Genomic DNA, 12,583 nt, shown 5'->3' with positions numbered 1-12,583 from the left:
CAGAATACGCACACAGCTGAAAACCTCTTACGGCAACTGAGGAAGATCATCGCGGAATGGCTTACCCCAATTGGACTCTCCTGTGGATTTGTGGCATCGGACAACGCCAGCAATATTGTGTGTGCATTAAATATGGGCAAATTCCAGCACGTCCCATGTTTTGCACATACCTTGAATTTGGTGGTGCAGAATTTTTTTTAAAACGACAGGGGCGTGCAAGAGATGCTGTCGGTGGCCAGAAAAATTGCGGGACACTTTCGGCGTACAGGCACCACGTACAGAAGACTGGAGCACCACCAAAAACTACTGAACCTGCCCTGCCATCATCTGAAGCAAGAAGTGGTAACGAGGTGGAATTCAACCCTCTATATGCTTCAGAGGTTGGAGGAGCAGCAAAAGGCCATTCAAGCCTATACAATTGAGCACGATATAGGAGGTGGAATGCACCTGTCTCAAGTGCAGTGGAGAATGATTTCAACGTTGTGCAAGGTTCTGATGCCCTTTGAACTTGCCACACGTGAAGTCAGTTCAGACACTGCCAGCCTGAGTCAGGTCATTCCCCTCATCAGGCTTTTGCAGAAGAAGCTGGAGGCATTGAAGAAGGAGCTAAAAGGGAGCGATTCCGCTAGGCATGTGGGACTTGTGGATGCAGCCCTTAATTCGCTTAGCAAGGATTCACGGGTGGTCAATCTGTTGAAATCAGAGCACTACATTTTGGCCACCGTGCTCGATCCTAGATTTAAAGCCTACCTTGGATCTCTCTTTCCGGCAGACACAGGTCTGCTGGGGTTGAAAGACCTGCTGGTGACAAAATTGTCAAGTCAAGCGGAACGCGACCTGTCAACATCTCCTCCTTCACATTCTCCCGCAACTGGGGGTGCGAGGAAAAGGCTCAGAATTCCGAGCCCACCCGCTGGCGGTGATGCAGGGCAGTCTGGAGCGACTGCTGATGCTGACATCTGGTCCGGACTGAAGGACCTGACAACGATTACGGACATGTCGTCTACTGTCACTGCATATGATTCTCTCAACATTGATAGAATGGTGGAGGATTATATGAGTGACCGCATCCAAGTAGGCACGTCACACAGTCCGTACTTATACTGGCAGGAAAAAGAGGCAATTTGGAGGCCCTTGCACAAACTGGCTTTATTCTACCTAAGTTGCCCTCCCACAAGTGTGTACTCCGAAAGAGTGTTTAGTGCCGCCGCTCACCTTGTCAGCAATCGGCGTACGAGGTTACATCCAGAAAATGTGGAGAAGATGATGTTCATTAAAATGAATTATAATCAATTCCTCCGCAGAGACATTGATCAGCAGCAATTGCCTCCACAAAGTACACAGGGAGCTGAGATGGTGGATTCCAGTGGGGACGAATTGATAATCTGTGAGGAGGGGGATGTACACGGTGATATATCGGAGGGTGAAGATGAGGTGGACATCTTGCCTCTGTAGAGCCAGTTTGTGCAAGGAGAGATTAATTGCTTCTTTTTTGGGGGGGGTCCAAACCAACCCGTCATATCAGTCACAGTCGTGTGGCAGACCCTGTCACTGAAATGATGGGTTGGTTAAAGTGTGCATGTCCTGTTTTGTTTATACAACATAAGGGTGGGTGGGAGGGCCCAAGGACAATTCCATCTTGCACCTCTTTTTTCTTTTCTTTTTCTTTGCATCATGTGCTGATTGGGGAGGGTTTTTTGGAAGGGACATCCTGCGTGACACTGCAGTGCCACTCCTAGATGGGCCCGGTGTTTGTGTCGGCCACTAGGGTCGCTAATCTTACTCACACAGCTACCTCATTGCGCCTCTTTTTTTCTTTGCGTCATGTGCTGTTTGGGGAGGGTTTTTTGGAAGGGACATCCTGCGTGACACTGCAGTGCCACTCCTAGATGGGCCCGGTGTTTGTGTCGGCCACTAGGGTCGCTAATCTTACTCACACAGCTACCTCATTGCGCCTCTTTTTTTCTTTGCGTCATGTGCTGTTTGGGGAGGGTTTTTTGGAAGGGCCATCCTGCGTGACACTGCAGTGCCACTCCTAGATGGGCCCGGTGTTTGTGTCGGCCACTAGGGTCGCTAATCTTACTCACACAGCTACCTCATTGCGCCTCTTTTTTTCTTTGCGTCATGTGCTGTTTGGGGAGGGTTTTTTGGAAGGGACATCCTGCGTGACACTGCAGTGCCACTCCTAGATGGGCCCGGTGTTTGTGTCGGCCACTAGGGTCGCTTATCTTACTCACACAGCGACCTCGGTGCAAATTTTAGGACTAAAAATAATATTGTGAGGTGTGAGGTATTCAGAATAGACTGAAAATGAGTGTAAATTATGGTTTTTGAGGTTAATAATACTTTGGGATCAAAATGACCCCCAAATTCTATGATTTAAGCTGTTTTTTAGTGTTTTTTTAAAAAAAACACCCGAATCCAAAACACACCCGAATCCGACAAAAAAAATTCGGTGAGGTTTTGCCAAAACGCGTTCGAACCCAAAACACGGCCGCGGAACCGATCCCAAAACCAAAACACAAAACCCGAAAAATTTCAGGCGCTCATCTCTAGTGACTACTCTGCATATACATATATTAGAATAACCAGACCCAGTGACTAATCTGCATATACATATATTAGAATAACCAAACCCAGTGACTACTCTGCATATACATATATTAGAATAACCAGACCCAGTGACTACTCTGCATATACATATATTAGAATTACCAGACCCAGTGACTACTCTGCATATACATATATTAGAATAACCAGACCCAGTGACTACTCTGCAGTCTGCATATACATATATTAGAATTACCAGACCCAGTGACTACTCTGCATATACATATAATAGAATAACCAAACCCAGTGACTACTCTGCATATACATATATTAGAATAACCAGACCCAGTGACTACTCTGCATATACATATATTAGAATTACCAGACCCAGTGACTTCTCTGCATATACATATATTACAATAACCAGACCCAGTTACTACTCTGCATATACATATATTAGAATAACCAGACCCAGTGACTAATCTGCAAATACATATATTAGAATAACCAGACCCAGTGACTACTCTGCATATACATATATTAGAATAACCAGACCCAGTGACTAGTCTGCATATACATATATTAGAATAACCAGACCCAGTGACTAATCTGCAAATACATATATTAGAATAACCAGACCCAATGACTACTCTGCATATATACATATATTAGAATAACCAGACCTGTGACTACTCTGCATATACATATATTAGAATAACCAGACACAGTGACTAATCTGCATATACATATATTAGAATAACCAGACCCAGTTACTATTCTGCATATACATATATTAGAATTACCAGACCCAGTGACTACTCTGCATATACATATATTAGAATAACCAAACCCAGTGACTACTCTGCATATACATATATTAGCATAACCAGACCCAGTAACTACTCTGCATATACATATATTAGAATAACCAAACCCAGTGACTACTCTGCATATACATATATTAGCATAACCAGACCCAGTAACTACTCTGCATATACATATATTAGAATAACCAGACCCAGTGACATACTTGCCTACTTTTGAAAAAGCATTTCAGGGAGATTGTGAAATTAACACCTATAAGCGCGGACTGCTACATCTGAGAGGCGTGTCAAAATGTAAATGAGCCCCAAAGTTAGTATACTGCATACACATATACTGTAAGTGGCCATGAGAAACCTTATTTAAAATGAATGTAGCTATAGGGATCATTGTGTCTTATAACCAATACAGGGAAATGGCGCTGATGATCCCATTTGAATGTATATTCTTTTCCCCCAAGAATGTAACAGCTATATAATGGGGGTAAGGTAAAATCAGGGAGATTGCTGGTCTATTCAGGAAGTCAGGGAGATTGCTGCTATTTCAGGGAGTCTCCTGCAGAATGTAGGAGGGTAGGCAACTCTGCCCAGTGACTACTCTGCATATAGATATATTAGAATAACCAAACCCAGTGACTAATCTGCATATACATATATTAGAATAACCAGACCCAGTGACTACTCTGCATATACATATATTAGAATAACCAGACTCAGTGACTAATCTGCATATACATATATAAGAATACCTTTAAAATATCTTTTATACTCCATCGTATGTTCCTATAATTGACCAATGTCCATGAACTTTGAATTGGTGCTACAGTAATTGGAGCTACAGCGTATCAGCGCTAGACTGGTATGGATCGTCAATGGGTGGAGTTTTTACTTCCCCACTCCGCTATAATACATCTCCCCCATAGTTTACAGGCCTGCCCATTATTCTGGTCATGTGTGCGCTCTATTGCAGACTTATCCCAAGTAATGAGAACTTCCAAGAAAATATTTGGGATTGTAGTTTTAGATGAGATGAAGTCAATATTGTACATAGAAAACATAGTAGACAAGAACGCAAACAGGCATATTATCACATGCAGCCATCTTCACTTGAATTGCTCTCACACAAAATTAGCCGAGTGTTCTGTAAAAGTTTATTTATTCATCAATTTTTATATAGTGGCAGCATAGTCTGTAACGCTTTACAATTGTGAACAAACACAGTAATAAAAAGAGACTGATACCCAGTCACATAACAGACACAGAAGTAGCAGTTCGTGAACTGTCTTTTCACCAGGGAAATATGAACACAGATATACAACAAACAGTAAAAATATATTTACTGCATACAAATACTGTATCCGGTTGATAGATCTACAGTAAAAAGATAGACAGTCAATAGGTCAACCCCATTTGGACCTGCAAAAGTTTGACAGGTAAAAAGTAGACTATGCTTAAGGTCGACAATGGTCGGCACACATAGGGTTGACATAAGTTTAAAAAAAAATGTTTTCAATTGTTTCATCATTTATCAGTCACACGGACTACGATTGGGAATAGTAACCTGTGGTGAGAGCAGTGGTAGCAGAGCGAGGCAACTTGACGAAAACATGGTAAGCCCAAGAGGGTACATGTTTCCATTAATATGGCTGAGATATAACAAAATGTACAAAATGACACCTAAGAAATTCCCCCAAAACCTGTGTTGACAATTTTTGCATCTACCATTTGTTTGTATCAACATTTTGACCATGTCGGCCCTTTGCATGTCGACCCTTTTGGGGTCGACCTATTGACTGTCTATCTTTTTACTGTAGATCTATTGAACCACACCCTACAGGGCTGTCTCAACTTCGTTCATAATAATCAGCACCAAAGGATCACTAACAACCTAGAGGATTTCTGGAATACAGTAGAGGAAATTGTTAGTAACTGCCGTTCACCATCTGTGTGCCTCAAGGGCCTGATTCTGAAGTGGGAGTGAAGTGAAAAAAACAACAACAAGTAACGTTGTGTGTGGGGCAGATATAAAATGAGATATTTAGATGTGAGATAGGTGTGTACACACTGAACTCTAGATTACAGTGTAAGAATAAAGCTGTCCAGCATTTGTGGGCTGCACCACTGGCATATTTAGAATGGGTGCAGTGTGTGCAGTGCACAAGGGATCCCTGGGGTTAGTAGGGCCCACATTGCACACCCTGCACCCATTTTTTTCAATACTTACCTTCCGGAGTCCCGCGTCAACAGCAGCAGTGCTACGAAAATCACCAGAAAAATGTTGTGGCGGCCATTTTACCAGTGTTTCTCATGCCACTATGGAAATCACAGGGAATATGGCTGCCGTGCCATTTTCCTGAAGATCTGCACATGAACACTAGACTCTGGGACAGCACTAGGGTCCACTAGTGACCCTAATGCCAAGAGTATACAGCACTGCCGGCAAGAGAGGAGGGGTCCCAGAGGAGTCTGCATACGGGCCTCCTCCTCTCTAGGGGCCTAATTCTGGCCTGATAGCAGCAGCAAAATATTTCTCTAGTAGGCAAAACCATGTTGCACTGCAGGTGAGGCAGGTGTAACATGTGCAGAGAGAAGAGTCAAATTTGGGTGGGTTATTTTGTTTCTGTGCAGAGTAAATAATGGCTGCTTTATTTTTACACTGCAATTTAGATTTCAGTTTGAACACACCCCACCCAAATCTAACTCTCTCTGCACAAGTTATATCTGCCCCACCTGCAGTGCAACATGGTTTTGCCCATTAGAGAAAAATGTTGCTGCTGCAATTAGGTCTTAATTAGGCCCTAGATGCACCCCAAAGCTACATGCTAAAGCAGCCAGTATGTACACTGCATGCAAAAATAGTGAATGTAAGTGCCGAGTTACTTGCTATTTTTGTTGTTGCTCCCAACTCAGAATTAGCACCTGTATTTTGATGTTCTGAATTCCCAATAGCTGATCAGTACTTCTAATGAGGTACTGTAGCTACTGTATTTCTAGAAGAAGGTATCCAGATATAGCAGAGAAAAAAGCTTACCCTAATAAGTTTACAGGGAGACATTTTTTGTAAAATTGCTCAAATTACTTTATATGAATAACTGTACCTCCAGTGTGTAGAATTTAATAAACGACAGAAATGGTCCTGTCACTTTTTACCATATCTGCTACAGATGCTCCTTGGGTAACACCAAGAACCATGGATTAATATTTACTTACATTAAGTTGTCTCAAATTTACATCTCTATAAATTTACCAAATTTTGAACACTCAACCGTGACAATCAGAAACTCCCGTACGAAGAATGGGCAGAGCAGCTAGTCACACTATATATATACCATATTTGCCGGCGTATAAGACGACTGGGCGTATAAGACGACCCCCAACATTTCCACTCAAAATATAGAGTTTGTTATATACTCGCCGTATAAGACTACCCCCTTCCACACACCAAATAAAACGTAAAAGAACATCAGATTTGTGACATACTGTATATTATGACCTTATAAGAGATTTGGATAGGGAGTATTTATCAAGGTATGCATAAGAAGCGGGGAGGGGGCGAGGAGAAAGTTGTAAAATGTATAAAAGTATACCCCTGTGTGCATTTAGTGTTACCGGTTTCACATGAGTGCCATTAGTATTAGTGCCATTACAGTACCTGTCATTGTCACCATTGTACGGCCACAACGCGACTGCAGCGCCTCCGGCCAGTCCCTGCATCTCCCTGTAATTGGCACTAGTGACCCGCCGCGGCCGCACTGGATATCGCGCGATACTGGATGGTGAGTAGAATGAGGTGGGCGGGCATCGGGAGGCCACTATGGGCACCGGGCGAGTATCGGAAGGCCACTATGGCAGCTATGTCTATCCCAACTGAAGTGCACCCGGCGTATAAGACGACCCCCCCACTTGGAGGCATGTTTTTCAGGGCAAAAAAGTAGTCTTATACGCCAGCAAATACTGTATATATATATAAAAAATGAAGACTTGGATCGGCACTCACCCTCTCTGTACAACTTGCTCCGGTGCCATCTGGATAGATGGATGCATAACCAAACAGAATCTGACAGGCAGTGGCACTCAGGAAACGGCTTAGAGTGGTAACAGGTGTAAAACCATAGAATTTATTGCATCACAAAAAGCCAACGTTTTGGGGCTCTAACACCCCTCTGTCAAGGTGATATCACGAAACATTGGCTTTTGTGATGCAATAAATTCTATGGTTTTACACCTGTTACCATTCTAAGCCGTCTCCTGAGTGCCGCTGCCTGTCAGATTCTGTTTGGTTTTATATATATATATATATATATATATATATATATACATATATATATATATATATATATATATATATATAAAATATTATTTACACACGCACACTTTGCAAAAATGTTGACTGAAACACAGAATCTGGTAAGTCACTGTGGGTTGCATGCACTTTTAACTTTGCACCAGTTTCATTTAATGGATAAACACTAACATGGTCTGACATATCTGTATACTATTCATACATTAACAATGAGATATATAGGTTAACACATACACACATATAAACACATATTGTCTTCCAGACAAGCGTGGTATGTACAGGCACATAAGGTACATAGGGATGTGTATACAGTATGTTCATACGGTTCCTGCTTATACATAGAGCCCACCGCGAACCGTGATTCTGCCACACTTACTGACAGCTTGTCATGATATATTAAAGATACCCTCCACTTTCTACTTTTGGATTCTGAGAATCTCCTAACACTCCTGAGGCGCTTGATCATTCTAGACCCTGAATGTCCTGAGGGATTTCCCTGCCCCCTATGCAGGTGTAGGAAATATGTAGATATTTGTCACTATGTATACATTCCCTAGCTGAATGTAGTACAGCATCAAACATAACTACATGGTTCTCTAGCCCCATACACACAGACAGCATCTAATGCAAAATAAAAAAAGCAATGCAACATCAGGCACTGACTTCTCGTAAGTGGTTTCCTTCTTTTAATGTGCAATTGTTTTTATGTTCGGAGCGAGACTTAGTGATCTATGGCAGAGACTGCTGTCCATTTTCCCATAGATCTGCTACTGTTTTTTTTTTGCTCGCGCTAATCACCTCCTACAGTAAAATCAGGAGGCTCATTGTCGGTCCAAAGACCATGACTGGCCAGAGACAGAGACAAAAGGAGAAGGGCAGCGTCCAAATATAGCCAGGGGTCTGCAGCATAAATTCTTACCCACACATCGGTCATAAAGAGTCCAGCATTACCTATTTATAGTATATATTAATATATATAGTTTCACTCCTACAGTATGTGTCTTTTATATTTAGCTCAATATCTCAACCAGCACTAAATGATTCATTCTACTCATTTTAGTTAATAATACTTACGTTATTAAGAAAGTACTAAAATAATCAAAATAGTATACCTGAGGCATTTATACAATATAAGATAACAGGAGGTATATTTACTAAAGTGCAGGTTTTCAAAAGTGGAGATGTGGCCCATAGCAACCAATCAGATTATAGCTATTAACTTTTAGAAGGTGCTAAATATTTGATAAACAGAATCTGGTTGCTATGGGCAACATCTCCACATTTGAAAACCCACAATTTAGTAAATATTCCGCTAACAATCTCAAAAATTGTTGCATGCATTCGTATTATCTTATTGAATTGGCTTATACAGTATATCTGTAGTATCTCTCTATCTATCTATCTATCTATCTATCTATCTATCTATCTATCTGTTGTGGAAGGACGGATGGATATTATGTCAAGCCTAAATATATATATATATATATATATATATATATATATATATATATATATTTATAGAAATAGAGACTACGGCGCTCAAGTACAAATTTGTGATATCTTTACCCTATTAGGTTTGATATCCCCTTAAAAAAGTTACAACACTTCTCAGTGTAATATCTGAGCGGCAGCTTATAATACATAAGATGTGTTTGGCAACCACATATTATTAGTTAGGAGAAGTAGTGAATACAAGCGCCCAAGAGTGTGGAGGATATAATAAAACAAGGGGAAGGAAGGTATAAAAGAAAATGGTGATACAAAAAATGGCTTAGGACACTTATCTGAAAATAGAGAAGCTTTTTCTCAGACAGCCCTCTTTTATGGCTTAAGTACAGGTGAAAAAAGAAGAAACAGTAAACATAGTGTATACCATTTTAAGACTTCATAGTGTATCACTGTCTTAATTCATAGGTATAATTAGGGAACCAGCTTTTTCCCAAATAAATACAGTATATAGCCAGGACAGTGTAATTTTGTTAAAAAACACAAATTTAATACACAATTTAACATAAAAGATGGCTGAATAAAATTTGTACAAGATAGCAAAATATATAACGCTTATCTGTCCATAGATGGTATGTCTGTAGGTAATTCCATAAAATATGACATAGAAAGACAGCCGAATAAAATGCGTACAGGATAAAAATATATATGAAGCTTATCTGTCCTTAAAAGGAGATGTCTGCAGGTAGTCCCAACACGTTTCGTCTGTCAGCATCCAGACTTCATCAAGGGGTGTATATATATATTTTTTCCCAAGGGTTTAAATGAGAACCTGGGACTGCAGTGCTTCTTATAACCTGTCATCAGTGTAGTTTTGGATTACCAGTTCTATATTTGAGAATCCATTAAGGTTGATTGTCAGACCCTGTATAGTAGTTACGGGTTTGATTTAGGGCTGCTAGACAAGTAGTTGAAATGTATCATTATATTAATAGATGTTTATAATGTATATGTTTAGCTCTACATAGCCTCTAATGGTAGTCCTTAGCCCGGTTTTTAGGTGTTTTTTTAAATATGAGTTTGTTTTCTCTCACGTTTTAGTATGCTTTTGTTATGTCTTTTCAGCTGGTGCCGGCGTTCTGATCATACTCCGGTTACCATGGAGCTCTCCTGCGACGCGGCGCATCCGTGACGTCACGGTTGGGAGACGCGCAAGTGGATCGCGACGGCTGGCGGGCGGGTGCGCCGTGGAGCAGGTGAGTATGGTTAGTGTTGTTAAATGTTGGTGGTTTCTGCTATATATGTCTGTTATGTACCTTATGTTAGTTAGTTTGGCCCTGAGGACGGAGAGTATTCTCCGAAACATGTCGGCCCGTTGCCAATAAAGGAATTATTCTTGTCACCAGCCTGCTGAGTGCCGCCTATTCCATTCCACAGTATTATGGGAAGTTTTCTCTCATGAGGAGGGCACCGCAGCATTTCACTTTTTCTTCCTCTGAGTGTCGGACACCACATTGGACTATATATATATATATATATATATATATATATATATATATACATACAGGTTGGGTATCCCTTATCCAAAATGCTTGGGACCAGAAGTATTTTGGATATCGGATTTTTCCGTATTTTGGAATAATTGCATACCATAATGAGATATCACGGTGATGGGACCTAAGTCTACGCACACAATCCATTTATGTTTCATATACACCTTATACACACAGCCTGAAGGTCATTAAATTCTACATTTGTAATAACTTTGTGTATTAAACAAGTTTGTGTACATTGAGCCATCAGAAAACAAAGGTTTCACTATCTCTCACTCAAAAAATTTCCGTATTTCAGAATATTTGGATTGGGATATTCAACCTGTGTGTATATATATATATATATATATATAAGTCAGAAAATACCGGCTCTCCCATCAGCTGCATTACCGCGCCGGGTGCCCGCATAGTAAAGTTCAATAGAGATATGTGGAAGTGCGGCACTCCAAATGACTTCAATAACGAGACTGCAGGCAGTGAAATGAAAGCAACGTTTCAATGTTTAACACCACCACATTGAAACGTTGCTTTCATTTCACTGCCTGCAGTCTCGTTATTGAAGTCGTTTGGAGTGCCGCACTTCCACATCTCTCTCTCTCTCTCTATACTGTAATGTATATATATGTGTGTGTGTGTGTGTGTGTATATATATATATATATATACACACACACACATATATATACATTACAGTATATATATATATATATATATATATATTCCCCACGGACCGGCACTCCCTCCTCCACTTGCTGGATTGGCTCCGGTGCCCTCCAAGGAAATTCACATAACCAATAGAAAAGAGGCGGCACTCGGAGGCTTTAAGATGCAAAAGATGTATTCAACGAATGAACCAACGTTTCGGGGTCAGATGCACCCCTTTGTCAAGGTGAATGAGAAGTGTACAATGTAATTGCGTATGACAGCGCTGACGTCAAACACAGGCAGCCGGAAACGGAACAGGAGACAGCGTGGCCGGGCGGGCGTGATACACGGAGGGACCCCTCTCTATTTAAGGTATGTCAATTACATTGTACACTTCTCATTCACCTTGACAAAGGGGTGCATCTGACCCCGAAACGTTGGTTCATTCGTTGAATACATCTTTTGCATCTTAAAGCCTCCGAGTGCCGCCTCTTTTCTATTGGTTATTTATATATATATATCTCCTATATAATAGCCCTATTCTGTGATCTTGTGATTCATTTGCTAACGCTGGGCGGAGTCACAACAGTGGGCGGAGTTAGTCAAATGAGTCACAGATCTGGCCAAATCTATAGGACACTAGGAGCAGCTGCAGAAGCAGATAGTATGGACATGGCACAGGCAGGGTGCATACCTCCCAGCTTTCACACACTCATACACACTCACACACACACACACACACACACACACACACACACACACAGCGAAAAGGGGGCGTGGCTTCGCGGGAGGGCCCCCGTTTTCGTCAGTGAGGGGGCATGCCCAGCGCTCTGTGAGCTGCTGGCATGCCCCCAGGGGCTGATTATGAGTCCGGGGGGCACAGGGTACTTGAGACAGGGGAGCCCTATCTCATTGCTGTGCCTGCTGTGGGTTGGGGGCGTGGCCTAATCGCGGGACGCGAGGCCACGCCCCATTATGCAAATTCCGTGTTTGTTTTTTTTTTTTTTTTTTTTTTATGGTATTTTGGCCCCTCAGCTAGAGGTAAATCCAGAGGAGGTGGTCGCTCCCCCCTACACACCCGCAGAGGCAGAAGAAAGCAGGGAGACTGCTGCCTCCCTGCAACACCACAGACCTGCCAATACGCAGCAGCGTGTGCTGACTGTAGCACAATGCTGCCGCTGTTGCTGGCAGGACGGGGGAGCTTCTGAGCTGGGACAGAGCTACTCCAGCCAGGGGGCCCCCCAAAACTGTGGGGCCAACGGTACGT

The 12,583-nt window shown here is 41.9% G+C and overlaps 1 long non-coding RNA gene across 3 annotated transcripts in view; it reads left to right on the top strand.

Moving 5' to 3' along the window:
- The window catches only part of LOC134947812 (uncharacterized), a 236,170-nt gene extending 225,652 nt beyond the window's left edge, over positions 1-10,518 (top strand). For 2 of the 3 annotated variants that reach the window (XR_010182793.1, XR_010182795.1), the window contains one exon: positions 10,246-10,518. This is a non-coding gene — a long non-coding RNA (uncharacterized LOC134947812). Of the gene's footprint in view, positions 1-5,185; positions 5,414-10,245 lie in introns of those variants that run through there. The other variant, XR_010182794.1, reaches the window with a different exon arrangement.
- The last annotated feature ends 2,065 nt before the right edge of the window (positions 10,519-12,583 follow it).

The sequence above is a fragment of the Pseudophryne corroboree genome, chromosome 8 (assembly GCF_028390025.1).
Source record: "Pseudophryne corroboree isolate aPseCor3 chromosome 8, aPseCor3.hap2, whole genome shotgun sequence".
NCBI classification, from domain to species: Eukaryota; Metazoa; Chordata; class Amphibia; order Anura; family Myobatrachidae; genus Pseudophryne; species Pseudophryne corroboree.
The sequence above is the reverse complement of the archived record's forward strand: the minus strand, read 5'-3'. Positions and strand labels throughout refer to the sequence as shown.